The sequence below is a fragment of the Vidua chalybeata genome, chromosome 1 (assembly GCF_026979565.1).
Source record: "Vidua chalybeata isolate OUT-0048 chromosome 1, bVidCha1 merged haplotype, whole genome shotgun sequence".
NCBI lineage: Eukaryota > Metazoa > Chordata > Aves > Passeriformes > Viduidae > Vidua > Vidua chalybeata.
Genome location: NC_071530.1, coordinates 113316700 through 113332928, shown reverse-complemented (window position 1 = coordinate 113332928; position 16229 = coordinate 113316700). Strand labels below are relative to the sequence as shown.

Here is a 16229-nt window from a genome sequence, read left to right as displayed (position 1 = left end):
CAGGTTTGCTCTTTTCTGCTCAGCACCTTTTGGCCCACTGAAATGTATGTTTGAATGTATATTGCACCTGTTTATGAAGATCAAACCTCCAATATTAGTATGTCTAAGTAACTTGCTGTCTTTGATTCATTTATATGTAACACTCACATAAAATATTATGATCTTAGTTATGCTTTATAAGTGGTCTCCTTATGTAACTATGATAGGGTAAAATGACCTTAGCCTGAGCATAAACCTGACATATGACCACTGGGAACATCTTTAAAGTAGTATTTTAGAATGAAGTATCTATAATGCAGAAATGGTGTATTGTTAACCCATATGTGACAGTTCTGTATCTGTTCTAATTCAGAAAGAAATAGAAACATTTCTAAAATAAGCACAGGAAATGTAAAGTACATTTAAACATTACCATTTGCACAGCAATCAACCTGGAGCCTATTCATATTTAGAAAAAAGCGCAGGGTCTAATTAAGCTCTGGCAAACTCAATTCTATTTCCTTTCACACCAACAGAGTTTGCCTATGTTTGTCAGTGCTGAGTTTGGCTTGTATGCAGTTAAGCACATGTCATCAGTTTTCATTCAGTCAATTCAACTAGTTCATATATTCCTTTTGATGTATTGCAGCTGTTCTTGTGTTTAATTTATGCAAATATTCCAGAATCTACATTTATTAGCAGCCATGATAGCTAAAACAGAGTGCTTTGCATAGAGTCCTGCAGAATTGCACAAAGTGAATTTCCTCTTAATACTTACAGATGTGTAGTGTCTGTATCTTATTCTAAGAGTGGTTTTGCCTTCAGCCAGGAGCCCTCCAATAACTTTCCAGGCATAATTTGGAGTCTCTGGATTAATCTGAAATATCATCTGAAATATCTTGATAGTTTAGTGATTCTAATAGACAAATTAATGAAAATTGTTTTCTGTTATAGAAGAAAACCTTTTGAATAGGGAAAGATTGCTTCAGTAAATAATGCCTTGAATAGTTTGACCAGTCCTTTCTATGTGCCTTGTTATTTTCAGTGAATTATCCTTTTGTAAATATAATGAACAATTAGCATTGTAATACATCTTTCCTCTTGGAAAGGGGGAAGTACATATTCACAGCTTAGTATTCAAAATAGCAAGGGTTTCATAATACCCTACATTTTCTCATTTCAATTGTTTGACGGATATGCCATCCTGTTTATTAGATTTTCTTTTAAAAAGAGGGATCTTTTGCTTAAACTTATACATCTGTAATAGTTTTGAGATTTTGTTTACTTTTCAAAATAAATATGTATTTTATGTTTTACATGTTCACATCTCTGGCAGAGGAGAAAAGAAAAAAGATGAAGTATGCACATAGTGCTTATCTGTATTGTGTACAGTATGTATGTGGTGTGTATGTGGTGCTGTTCCAGAATCTCATATTGCAAAGTATAGTTGTTAAATAACTTTTCATATTTCAAGTGAAAACTTAACAGAATATGTTAATCTAGATATTTAACCAGTCTAGTTTTAACTGTTTTCTAAAGTGATTACTAATAGTAATAGCAGAAAAGTAACCATATTCACTACAATTGGCTTATTTCTTGATCCCACAGCATTTTCCGATGGAAACAGGGATTTGCTGAGAGGGGAAAAAAAAGAAATCCATCCTTCTTAATGTTCTTTTGCCAAGCTAATATAAGGGTCTCCACAGGCAAGGATTAACTAATACAAATATGCTTTCTGAGCAGCCATTGAAGAATTACTAATAAACATAATTACAGCTGAGTTCAAGATATCCAACCTTGTAAATATATCCTGGTATAATTTCATTATGCTCGGCTGAAGCCCTAGAAGAAGCCAATGCTTCAATCTCTTTGTTCAAGTCTTAATGAATTATTGGAAAGTGGCTGATTAAAAAGCATTGAATCAGAAGAGGCTGCTGCATTCTAAATGTTGCTCTCTTTGATGTTGTTTACCTCCCAAGTTGACTCGTTTCCTTCGCCAAAAATCTCTTCACATTAAGCTCTGAACCTACTTTTTTGGACCATTATATTGTGTTTGGAAGATAAATGTGGTAGGTAGCTGTTTGGTGAACATTGTAAGTGTTCATTGGAATTCACACCTTAGAATAGAATTCTCCCCAGAAGTGGGGCACAGCTATATGGTAGCTAAAGGGGATAAAGCAAAATAAGTGACATGCCCAAGCAGACCTTTAATTTCTTCTTAGAAACCACGCTTTCTATACTTATTCCTTTATTTTACTTCTGTTTGGTAACCTGTTTGCTACCAGTTTCCAGTTCCCTCCAAAACTGACTCTTCAGCTGCCCAAGGCAGAGTCTATAATGTGAAAATACCTGTTTATGACACTGAAATCACTGTGAGGCACTGGGGAAGAGCTATGGCCTACACTATCTACCGGCATATACTTGTGGAGAGCTCCAGATTTCAGTTAATCAAAAAAGAGCACAGGTATAAGGGATTAGGCTGTGAGTGCCTCTTGAGATTGGACCATTTCAAAGGTATGGATGAAGTTTGAATAATTGGTGGCCCCTTCACAATGTCTTAGCATTGCTCCATTACTTCCTGCAGCCCACATAGGAGGCAGTCCCACTGTGAGCATTCACATTTCCCAGCAGATCAGTTCCACACTGCATTGTTGGTTAAAGTAGTCTCAAATAAGCACAGGGTTAAACTGCATCCTGATTTTTGTCATCTCACCTAAAGTTCTTCTCACTGCATGCATCCCCTTCAATAATGTAGAAGGAGCCATAAGGTTCCCCACTCAGGCAATGGTTGACAAAGACTCTATTCAGATTGTGTGGAATTTTTCAGTTGAACCTGCCTTCAGATTATCCTTTCACACAGCCTGTGCTCTCTAAGAGTGGAGATGGGGGTTAAGAGGTTGGCATGCTTGGACTGAGGCTCTTTAGGGATGACCTTGCACTATGATTAAATTAATAAGCATGGCCTGCACAGATGGAAGTGACCCACAGTACATGGTTTTAGAGTTTCTGAGGTATCTCACTGGTAACACACCTTGGAAGGATCCTCAGTTGTATATCTTCTGAAATACTGCAGAAGAAGCACCAGAGTAGACTATGCTTTTACCTCACTTACAATAGCCTAAGGATTATTTCAAATTAACCATATAGGTTTAATTTGAAGAGGCAAGTATACAGGATAAGGATATCTGAAGCATGGTAATGAGGAATGTAGCCCAGGCCTAGTAATTTACTCCTTCTCACAAGAGTATGGTAAAGATGCAGAGGGTGAAATAGAAGAGGAAATAACATGAAAGCTGATTTTGCCAGACAGGTAAAGACTTATTCATGTTGATAGGATCTCCAGCTGGAAAACTCCATGGTTGTTATAGCCTCTGTGCCACCAGAACAGAAAAAAGTGTTGGCTCAGAAAAGAGAATCTGGCTCAAAGAACTTAAAATAAATATCAGATGTCAGAGCTGTGACTTAATTGTTTAGCTAAGTAGATCATGTGAATTACACACAGATTGAGGACCTGGTTTTGCTCCTGTGAAAATCAAGGAGAACAGAATCAGGGCATACTCTCCTTCCAGCATTTTTCAGTCCTCAAAAATGTGTTCTTTGAGAATACACCAGCTCTAGATTAATTGTACTAGCTGGGAATCCAGAGAGCTGCTTCTACACAACTGCTTTGTGGTTTATTACTGTAAACATAAGCTAAGACTCTAAACAGAACCCATTTCCTTAGTTGCTCTTGGTTTTTATTCCAAAATTTGACATTCAAACAATGGATTCTGTCACTAAGCATGGCAAATGGAACTCCTGGTTTAGACAGTGGTTTTTGACAGTTGCCAGTCTCAAAGAGATACATTGAAATGTACATTTATTTTCCTCCCTTTATTGTAGTCTTGCATTACAACTCTTCCAGTATTGGAATTAGACCTGTGCCCCAGCTCAGGGACATTACCTTAGAAATATCCCCTTGAGGAACTGTAGTTTTGAAAGACTTATAACTTCATAGAGTTTTTTTTTTTGTTGTAATGAACATCTAAGAGATGTTTGTTACTTTTATGAATGAAAGGAGATTTTTTTTTAATCACACCACTTTTAATCTTATCCTAATGAATGCTTCCTTTATTATTTTTAAATTCTCTATTAAAATAAAAAAAAAAACATATTTAATCATGAAGGCTTTATAGGAGTGAGAAAAGTATCCAAAGAAGGACAGTAGCACATGAAAACTTGAAAGGAATTTTTAGTTACAACCAAAATTAAATTACTTGGAGCTGACTGACAATCTTATATTCAGGAAGAGCAGGATTGTTTTGGGAGAAGGCTTCATGTGAACAAATGAAACACATTTCCATTATCTGGCTAAGATCCTTCACATAATACTAGTGACAAGGTGAAATACTGGTAGACGTGTGACAGAAAAAAAAATATTTGGAAACTTCTACAGCCAATTTATAGACTGACGTGTATTTGTACAAATTCTGTCTGGATGATGAATGACTTGGTACACCATGTAACTGATACATTCTAAAGGAACAGAGCATAGAGAAACTATTTAGTATCATATTTCTGGACATACTTGTAAGATGCTGTGAGAAATATTCTGATTTAGATAGGGCAGTTCTTATGTGCTGGTTTCTGCATTCATACTGCAGCTAGGGCTCAGCTTCTTCAAGTTCGTGATGATGATAATACCATTACAGCAGTCTTTTAACCAGAACTGAGCTGTGATTCCTTTTTCTGAGAAATGGAAGTTTGGTGTCTAAGCACTTAGTGAGCAATTATGTTTCCTTCAAAAATAGTGAATTAATCAAAGAAAAATCTAAGTTTGAGGGGAAGAGGAGGAACATAATATTCCCAGTGTTGAAAAACGTGAATAGTTCACAGCAGGAGAAACTATCCTCCCTATTCCAAGTCCACCTATCCTGACACTTCAGACACAATTCAATATTTCTTTTGTAGCTTGAGTGGGTTAGCTCCCTCCAGCTTCAGGTTATGTCCTTCCCACAGTTCAGTGCCCAGTCTTGGAGGAGCCAAGTCTAGGGATAATCTGTTGCCCTTAAGAGGATGTTGAACTGGTGGCTGGCAAGCCCTTTCAGGCCGTAAATAGTCATTGCTCTGCTGAGGTGGGAAGGCCTCCCTGGATTTACTGTTCATGCCATTAGTTGTCTTCATAGCAGCGATTGCTAACTGTTCCTGTCACTCTCTGCTCCCACTCACAGCTAGCAGAGTCCAGACAAGGTGTGGAGGCCAAGCAGAACGTAAGGGAGGGGAGAAGGCAAAGGGCAATGGCTTGGCAAGAGTAGGGCAAGGACAGGGAAGAGTGGGGGAAGTATCTGTCTGGGTCCTTAGCATGGATTTGAACAGATCTGTATCATCCTCTCCTGATTGCAAGTCAATCTTTTCTGCTTCTAAGGCTACTGAAGAGCCTTGGTTAAATACAATTGTCCTCCATAACTTCTGAAGGATTGACCTCGGTATGAGTAAAGGTAAGAAGGTGTTTTGTATCCATTGAAAGTGCTCCAAGTGATACAAGATGAACACCAAATATTCCTATGCTTGTTTCTCCTACTTTTGTTCTCTTACATCTGGATGAATTTTCCAGTCTCTGCCCTTGCACTGTCACAGGTGCTTTTACTCTTGAATGATAGGGTGATGTGGATCACAGAGAGTGGGAAACTGAGACCACATGAACAATTGTGGTATCTCAAAGATGGTCCTAGGAGTTCAAGTCAGAAAGCTGGGAAAGGATAGGACGTCTGTATTCTTTCCAGTTAGCAGCATAATCTGATGAAAAAGCAAAGTCAAGTAAAATCAGTATGTGTTTGCTTTGTTTACTCTTACTGATCTGATTTTGTGAAAGCTTTTATTGAAAATTTGACTTCACCTGAAACATAGGAAAACCTGGAGACAAAAGTTTGTCTCAGAAGACTTTATGTCACTTCTTCCTGCACTCACATGAAAGAAGGCAGGTTTCCCACAGTCCATCCCACATTGTGCTGGGGATGGACTGTGCTTGCAAGACTGCCATGATCCTAGCTGCAATAGCACAGCATCCCTGGCCAGGGTAATCTGCTCTCAGTATTTCCTGTGATGTTTAATAGAGAAGTACAAGGATTACAGGACTGAAGGTCTTGCTTTCTCAAAAAAGGCTTCATTCATTTTCTACCACAGATGAATGGAGAAAAAACTGCAGCAGTGAAGAAAATTTAGAATACAAATGAGCTCAAATTTAGAATATAAATTTAGAATATAAATGAGCACATAACGCCTTCTGAGACAGCAGCACAATTATGGCTCTGGTGCTTCAGAAAGAGAAACTTGAAAAAAAAAGAATTGCTTTAAAAGTTATCTGTCTCATGATGTACACCAAAGTTCATTTGCTTTTCCTAAAATCAGCGATGTTTTACAGTTTGAAACATACAAAAAGGGCACAGATAATGGGTAGTTTTTTCATAAAAACTAGCACTGAATCAGTAGGATGTTACTTACAGATTTGCCAGAAATGTGGCAAGGAGCTTGAGATATTTAATTTCTAATCCCAGGTACTCCTTAGCATATAGTAGTAAGTAAACTGAATTAATTCAGAAACTGACTCCATTTAGTGACTTGCAGTAAACAAAGAATGGAGGATTTAGGGATAAAACACTGTGGCAAAAAAATGCACTTCTTCTCAAGGTTTAAGAACATGTTTTGGTTCATGGTTTACAAGCTTGCATCATTTTTAGGTGAGATGTAGGGTGTAATCAGAAGGATTCCAGGAGAGAGGTAGTAGTAGGGATTTAAGGGGAAATTATTCATCTTAGGTGTTCATAGGTCATGATCCAATGGGGATGACAGAACATAAATTGTTAAATAAACTAAAATTGGTATTTTGCATTTAGAATAATTTGGCTGAAGCCTATTGGATTTATTGAATCCAGCTATCAGCTATTTCGGGAAGCACATCCAAGATTCTTGGATAAACTTTTTCAAATAAATAGAATGTGCCTAGCTAATGTAAGACTTCTCTTTCCTGTTTATCAGTTATTTGAGATAAATAAGTACCCCTTTATCCTTGAAGAAAGATCCAAATCATGTCTTTTGTGTTACTATTTATATTATAGTATGTACAGAATTTTCCATACTATTTTTAACAGTGTTCCTAAAGTTTACTGCCCCATTGCTCAAATACATTCTATAAATCCAACTGAAATTGTGTCCCACATTTGTCATGTGTTTTCTTGAGATCCACCTGAAATCTCTGCAATAACAATAAAGCTGAAAACTACTTGAGTAAAAAATGCCTTCCATAATTCTCTTGCAATTACATGAATGAGGTGTTCATGAGTGAGAGGGAGTATACGACCATCAGTGAGAGTAGAATTTGACTCTGGTCACTGTAAAAAGGCAGCACTTCAAATTAAATTTCAAGCCTGTTTTTAGAAATCTTAAAAGCAATAATGAATATTCCATTCCAAGCAAAAGGTGAATAATGAGAAATTTGAAATACTTCAAATCTATTTGCATCTGTAATGTGTAGGTGTCAATCCATCAAAAGAATTTTATGAGGACATATAAACATAGACCTACAGACAAAAAAACTAAGCATGCAGAACTAGGAAAGCTGTATGCCTTTGCTCTTTGTATGTTTTTAATGGGCTTATTTTCACATTTTATTGCCCTTTGTAAGTGTCCTTATCTGTTTTGGGGTTTTTCATCAGTTTTAGGAATCCCATTGTACAATAATTTGCGCATTTTTTAAAATGCCCAGTATTTGCAGTACTGCAGTTTTGGTAGAACCAAAATTGATTGCAGTTATGCTCCTGAATGCCCTGTGGATATTAATCCCCCTGGTTTTAAGGGAGCAGCTGATGTAGATAAGACTTACAGGGGTGAGTAAGAGAGATGGGACATTTGTGAGTAGACGTTCTGGGATAAAAGTGAATGGTTGACTCTAGAGCGAAGAGAGGACAAAAATAGAAATCATGACTAAATGCCAGACTGTGATTTTGGAAGCTAGTGCTTCCTTTTATACCCATCTTTAGCAGAGTTAATAACAACACTGATTTTTTTAATATAATACTCTTGACAATGTGGCTGACATAGTAAACTTCATCAACCATTATGAAAGCAGACCCTGGTAGGCTTTTTCTTTGGGGTCATTCCACTGTACCTCTAAAGTGCCTGATGTCACAGCCCACTTCATTACTCAAGTTTCTGGTGAATGTTCCAGAATAAAACCTTAAAATTTTATATATACAAGGCCAGATATGGTGTTTGTAACTAAAGTTGGGAGAATTTGAAGATATATCAATTAATCTGCATTTAAGAGGAGTATTATTTGCCATTTTCACATCAGAAAAATATTACTGGAATGTATACTGAGGCAAGTATATGTTAAGTCATTGGTTTAAGTATCCTTAGAAGCACTTCTTCAAGCCTGGACAAGTAATTAAACATGGAAGCATCTATTAGACACGGGAGCAGAACTAACATTTTAGGACTTGTCTAATGAGGTATTATAATATATCACAATGTGCCTTCCAATTTTCTGTATAAATAAAATTGTAATGCCAAACAAAAATTTTATAGACAGTAAATAAGTCCAAAGAGATTGGAATCGTGTTTATATATACACTCTTTGAGAGGATAAATTGACCAAGTCATTAATTATGAATTCTTAATTGCACTCTATGTGTAACCCTTAAGCTCTGGAGTATACTTTGTGTTGTAGGAACTGAAAGGGCTCCCATTAGGCAGGGTAATGGGAAGCCTGGTAAAGTCTGCTCGCAGAGCAGGAAGGTATGCATGACTACTTTCAGCATATTCTACATTCAGTAGATGGCAGTGATATGTAGTAATATATTAATTCCGGATTTTCTCTTTAGCAGACACTCTTACCACTGTGAATCCAAGCCGTGTTGATTTGGGGATTTATCTGAGGCTTTTTCTTCCCCAGAAAATACTGAGATACTAGATAATTCTTCACTTGCTAGAATAGAAAGTCACAGAAAATGAAAAAAAAAAATGCTAAGTTATTGTAATCATTACACAGCACTTGGAGGAATCTGGTAAGTTTTGAATTTCAACAGCAATATTACTTCCAAAAAGGAATGTGTCTGTCTGGAGCATTGACTCATTTTCCATCTATGCTCAGTATGTACACATCAAAGTCTCAAAACAAAAGTATTCAGTAAGTGGGAACTGTGTGTTTTACTTAACAGGAGTAGTAACACAGACTTCTCGGAATACTGCACACAGAAATAGATATTTTCCCTTGTCTAAAGGAATGAATTGCAGATCTAGTGCGGGAAAGCAGGGTATATGAGTTGGGGTGGGGGTATATAAACAAACAAATTACTAAGATAATTAGAAATTATTGTAAAACTTTTAATTGCGGAAAACTGGAAGAAAAAGAACAAAACAAAAACAGAAATGCAGTTTATGTAGTAGAAATTGCAGATGAGTAGTCTAAGAGAATTAATATACATAATTTAAGAAAATATTTTCCCAAATGGAAGTTATTTCTAACACAAATAATATAAAGTGTTTAATGACTTATGATTGATAATGATGGAAGGAGTTGCTCCTTTTTGCACAAAGGTTTTTTTTCCCTCTCTATGGGAGACTGCAATAGGAAAAGCATTAAATCTGTTAGTCTGTGAACTGAGTTGTAATACAGCCACAAATTCATCCTAAGGATTTTGAGAGCTCTTAAGGACCTCAGAATCAATTGGTGTTCCTTTAGTAGGGAATAAAAACGTCACATATTTTCAACAAAGTGCATACTCTGTTTCTCTGCTGTTTCCAACACCACATGAGGAACCAGTAAAACATTTCAATCTATACTGATATGTCTATTGTGTACAGAACAAAAAAAGTAATATCATTCTGGTAACAATGGCATAGCAGCATAGAAAATATAGCATTTTCAGCCTAGCCAAAGCTGCTGGAAGTCCTCAGTTTTTCAGGTAGGGACTTTGTCCAGCCCTGAGCCCAGAAGTAAGAGTTTTGTGTAATCTGGTCACAGTTGAAGTGTAATAATGAAAGGAGGGAATTAAGACCTTTTAATTGGTTGGGCTACTGAAGAAAGAAGGATATGCTAATTGATTAAATCATGCTTAACATCATGTGCTGCTGAGGGCTGTGCTGGGAGCTGCTCTCTCGAACACTGTGAAACCTCAGTGTGGAAAGTGCCCCAGCCAGGGATTGGGATACACTCCCTGTCACAGCTGCCCTCAGTTAGTGACCACATGTTTCTGTCTACCTCTAGCAGTTATACCCAGGTGAGAGCTCTAAGCACACACTTCATCCTCAATTTATTCACAGGGTATTTTATCTGTGATTCTCACGAATAACACCTATGTTTTACTCCACACCTCACTGAATTCTTATCAAATGAACATTAACAATTTTTTCTCTACTAGGATGCCTTGTCTTTGCTCTTTGAACTGTTTTCTATTTTGAGCAAAACTCTTTTTAATCTTTTGTTAAACTGAGGCAGTATATCCATATCTAAAAGTTGTAGGAATAGTTTTGTGTGTAAATACAGAGAAAGGATGTTTTGGGACATTAAGTTTTTGAATATATATCTATATATTTTAAGCACTGTTTTTCTAGAGTTTCACTTATATTTGGAACAATTATACTGAGGATACTTTCATCTTGGCACTGCAATGTCATTCTAGTCACTCATCTTCCTAGCATATCACTTTACTTGGGTATTATTATCTTGTTCTGATAGAATTCCATCTCTGTTGCTTCAATTCTTCTGTGAACTTATAAAATTCTTTACGAATTTACATTTGAAATTATTATTTTATTATAATTTTTATTACCAAACTATTATTACCAAATTACCAAATTATTATTTTCTGTGTTAAGTAAGCCGTCTTGACATTGTTGAAAGTATGCAAACCTCCTCCTAGTAGTATTTCACCTTGTACTGTTGCAGTAGGCAAGAGTTGCCATCTTTAGGCAAGGTGGAGAATTTGTAGAAAAGAAAAGCTCCATCCAAATAAATGTGACTTGTCTGTGTAAGTACTTGAGACAGTTTTGCTGACAGTGTTCCAATATTTTTGGGAGCATGAAATTTCAACCATTGCAAGATTTAATTGTATACTATGAACCAATATAGCCTTTGTATAAGTTCCAACTTTGGAGAGTCTTGTCCTTTAAAATGTCACTTTTATTTAAAACTCTGCTAAAATATACTGTGTTGTAAGCAGCTTCACGACATGAAATGTTCTTCCCTAAAAAACAAAACAAAACAAAAAACCAAAACCCACATGCTATTTTCATGCCAAAATGTTTTGGAAGCCTGCATCTGGGTTTATAATAGAGGAGTCAGCTGCATCTTACTGCTGATGGTTTTCTTCTGCCATTTCACAGATAAAAAACAAGAAAATGCACAACTGTGCACAACTCTGGCTGGATGCCAAACACCCAGTAATGCCACTCTCTCACTCCCCTCTGCAACTGGACAGGGGAGAGAAAATATAATGCAGGTTCATGAGTTGAAATAAGGACCTGGAGAGATCAGTCACCAAATACCATTATGGGCAAAATAGGCTGGAATTAGAGACACTAACTGAATTTACTATTTACAAAATCAGAGCAGTATAATGAGAAGTAATGTAAGACCTGATAAACACCTTCCCCCACCCCTCATTTCTTCTCAGCTCTAGCTCCTCCCCCTCAGTTGTTGTAGATGTGGCAGAGGGAGACAGGGAATGGATCAGGGTCAGTTCATTGCATGCCGTTTCTGCTGCTGTTCCAGCACAGTATCCCGCCCACGGGAGACAATTCTTCATGAACTTCTCCAACTGGAGCCCATCCCATGGGGAACAATCAACCACAAACTGCTACTATATGGGCCACTCTTTCATGGGGTGCAGTCCTTCAAGTCCTTCAGTGTGGATTCCCATGGGGTCACAAATCCTACCAGGAAACTTGCTCTAGCATGGGCTTCTCTCTCCATGGGTCTGAAGATCTTTGCCAGGACTCTGCTCTGTCATAGGCCTACTACAGGTTCACAGCTTCCTTTCAGGCATCCACCTACTCTGGTGTGGGGTTCCTCCAGGAGCTGCAGGTGGATCTCTGCATCCACCTGGACTTCCACGGGCTGCAGGGCACAGCTGCCTCACCATGATCTGCACCACCATCTGCAGAGAAATCTCAGCATTGCTCAGCACAATGGAGCACTTTCTCCCCTTCCTCCTCCTTCTCCACTGACCTTGGCATCTGCAGAGTTGTTCCTCTCAGTGTTCTCAATCTGCTCTTCTCTGGCTGTAGTTGCATTTGGACAATAACTTCGTTTTATTTTCTTCTTAAATATGTTATCACAAAGGTGTTACCACCATTTCTGATTGGCCCAGCCTTGACCAGTAGAGCAATTTTGCTGTCCGATTAACACTAATTCTCTGAATAAACTAAAAATGTACAAAAGTTGTCTGTTGGGAGCATAAACAAATACAGATCTTGTTTTTTTTTTCTGCCGGAGGATGTGGAGGTTTTATGTTCCAAGTCAACAAACTGTTGTGTGGAGTTGGCTTATTTCAGGGCTGTGATCACAGTTCTTTTTATTTATACTCCATTAGGACATGAATGTTCCTGGCATAACTATGGTGACATGATACAGGAGACAGTGCAAACACAGGGTAAAAATCAGCATGTGCTGTCACAACTTTGCAGTCTGAACAGACAAAACACAGAGAAACTGAAGGCACAGAAAGGTGAAAAGACCCATTGAAGGTGGAGCAACTATCTCTTAAGTTGCAAGCTGAGGACAAACCTGAGACCAGACTGTAGTTTATTTAATCTCCTAGCTTTTTGTAATTTCACCCAAATTAGTGAAAAATTAAACATTCCTATCACTTGCTATGTGCTGAATAACAACTAAAAGAATAATCTTCTGGGGAATTAGCTTTACAACAGTGGTTAAATCAACTTTGGAAAGTTTATAACAAAATTTGAGAGAGGGGAGCTGGATCAGGTGTTGCTTACTGATTCCTAGCTCAGACCTGGTTAGCTCTCCCAATCATCACATTTATCCCAGCTGGGATAAAACTCAGGCAGATCTATTCACCTCTTATCTAAAGCTATGAGATCTCTGAAATGTCATAGCTTGATAGAACTAACAGTATGGATTGGTTTAGAACCAACTTTGCATTATAAACGTAACCATTTTGTCTGTGAAGCAGAGCTGGAAAACCCTCTAAATTTGTCTTGTCCCTAGAGTTTACCATAAATATTTCTGCTATTTTGGACCGAAGAGCCAAAAGCAAATCCATCTTAGCACCATTTAATAGTTGCCCATGGCCAGTGCTGTGGGCAAGGGCAGGCAATATTTTGCCCTGGATGAGTAAATATCTAAGGATATGCATAGAAGTCCTAATGTAAATAAGAAATAAATCCTAGAACTAATGTTATTTATGATTATAAACTGAGATTATGCCCAGAATGAACACAGAGTCAATAGCTCAAGTGCCTTTTAACCCAGATGTACTCTGTGGTGAGCAGTGCAGACTTTGTAAGCCTGGGCACAAGAATGCCACAGTCTAAATATTCTCCCAGCTGATTAAGCCAATGTTACTATGTACCATAGGATATATACTGGCTGTATTTTAATAATTTGTGTAATATGGTCTTGAGGCAAGAGTGGATTGAGTAAGCTCTCTCCACTCAATATTTCCCATTTATGTGGGTTTCACACTTAAAACATTTTATTTTTTTCATTTTCCTGTTTCTTTTTTAGTTTTTCACAGTGTGACTTTGAAGTGTTTTGATTTTAGTAATACGTTGCCAATCTATCTTATTATATTAATGCTTCTGCTTTTCTTTTCTGCTTTTATTTTGTGAAATTAGTATGTCAAAGGATTTAAGTTGCATTGTGAGGATATGAGCCTTTGTTGTGAAAATGGACACCTTAATAGGTGATAGAGAACACATAAAATATGACTGGAGCAACTAAGAACTTGTTAGAAGCCAGAAAAAGCTAGCTCAGGGTCTTTTTCATGATGATTTTTGCTGATGTATAGAAGAGCTTGTCAGAAGTATGTATGGACTTGATATCCTGCTTCTGGCCGCAGTGTGATCAGGAGTCAGTGACACATATTCTTTTCAAAGAAGATGTTCATTAGTTTGATTGAAATGCTAAGTCTTTTGAGACCTCAGACTCGCAGTTGTGTACAGACAGGAGGGCTTGGCTACGCTGCTGGAAGAGGAGAGAAAATTACTGTGCTTGTGTTGGGCAATTCATAGTTCAGGGGGAGTTGCCTCTGCCATTAGAGCTAGAAGCGTTCCAGTAACCTGTGCTGCCTGTGATTCTCATACAAATGAGCTTAGGTCGTTTTTGTGCAGGGCTGGGGGCTCACTGATTGTGTTTTACCCAGCACATGCACTGTACTATTAAGCAAAGGAGCACTTGAAGGAAGCTGAAGCATGGGCACATGTTGAAAAGCTGATTGCTGCCCGGAGGGACAGCAGCCCCAGCAGGGGAGCAGCAGGCACGCAGGCAGTGTCACTCGACTGCTTTTCAACACACAACTGACCTAGATTTCCCTGCTGGGGCAGGCGAGGCTGGGCTGCTGTGGACTCTGGGCCAATGTTGCTTACTCGTGGAAAGCAGACTCTGCAGTGTTCCTTCTCAGGCCTACCAACTCAGCTACAGCTGCAATTTTATATTTGCAGTGCACAGCTCCTTGACAGAGCATCAATCTGTCCTCCTGTTTCACCTTCTGGCCATTAAGGGGTGGGATTTTGGCTGTAAACTGACTTTTCCTAAAGAATTTTATGGGGCAAATAGAGATTTTTATGGGGCAAAAAGCAGCTACTGTTCCCACAGGAAATTCTATGTACTTTGCAAGTGTCTGTATCTAAATGTTCTTTGTCTGAGCAAGAACGGTCAGCTCCTAGCCTATCCTTCACCAGACAGTGATTATTCATCAGTACTTGTCCACTTGAGGCATCTCATTCAAAACTCACACCAATTGTTTCCCTATTTTGCCTTTTTATCTTCTTCACTCTGTATAATTTTAAAGTACCCGACATTTCTTATCAGTACAATTCTAAGTTTATTGGAGAAAGGATAGCATTTCTTCTGCAATGAGAAAATAAATCAGTTAAAACTGATATATTTAAGGAATCTTAAGTAAAGTAGGTTTCCTAAACTTGATGAGTTGCAGTAAGACTCGGGCATTTTATCTTAAAATCCCAGCCTAAAAATGCACCCATGTGACCTCTGAGAAACTGCCTAAAGCCAGTGGTAAGAATTTATCTTGACAGATAACCAACATCTTCCTATAGTATGAAAGGAAACTAGCTCTCTCCTGAGCTGAATGTTAACTCAGATTGGGAATTGAAAGAAACATAGGAGAATGCAAAGATTTAAAATTATTTTAGATGTAAGGAAATATTTTTAGTGGATAAATATATATAACTGCAAGTCCTAATGCTGCAAGTTAGTCATGTTCCTTGTCTAACTGCCAGAGAAAGTTCTTTGAATTTGACATAACAGGCAGCTTGTTGCTGTCTCCAGTAATAACTGCAAGTACCCCAAAATTTTGAAATAGTTTTTTTCAGTGGAAAATTCATGAGGCTCTGGGGAGGTGTACTGGTTCTGAGGATATTTACTTGCCTCAAAAGTTTCTGCTGTCAGCCAGAGGCAGCCTCCCATTGGAAAAAAAAAAAGATGAAAAAAAGAAAATGGAACTTTATCTTTTTGTGTTAGTTGCATTTTCTGTTCTTTGTGATTCTTTTGTGTGTTCTGAGGCTTCTACTCTCTTGTGCTTTCTGGGAAAAAATGCCATAAATGGAAAGGGAATATTTTAAAATTCACAGCAGTTTTCACAGGAGAGGAGGACCATTTTTTTACTAATATTGCAATGAAAATGTGCATTGCCCATGTCTATTTTAGGTGATTTGTAGGAGAATTTTCTCTTCAGGTACTTGTTATTTCAAAATCCAAAAAGTAATATTTAGTTTGTATTTATCTAAGTATTTTACAAAATTTCTTCTTGTGAGTATGATAATAAATATTATTTGCAGTCTTTCTATGCTTACAGCCCCACTCAGACCTAAGATGTGCAGAAATTAGTGTCAGAAAATGATTGTGTGTTGTAGGATGACCATTTAGTATTCATCTGGGAACTACCTGAAATACTTCACAATGTTGTTTACATAGCCACACCTATGAAAATTAATACTAGTTAATTTGGGAATCTATTTGGTCTCTGTACATCAGACATCTTGGCATATTATGCTTTCAGAGCTTTTACTGT

General features: G+C 37.6%; 1 protein-coding gene across 2 annotated transcripts in view; it reads left to right on the top strand.

Moving 5' to 3' along the window:
- ALKAL1 (ALK and LTK ligand 1) overlaps positions 1 to 16229 on the top strand; it is a 36877-nt gene that overhangs the window by 9995 nt on the left and 10653 nt on the right. The gene's annotated exons all lie outside the window — the stretch shown is intronic.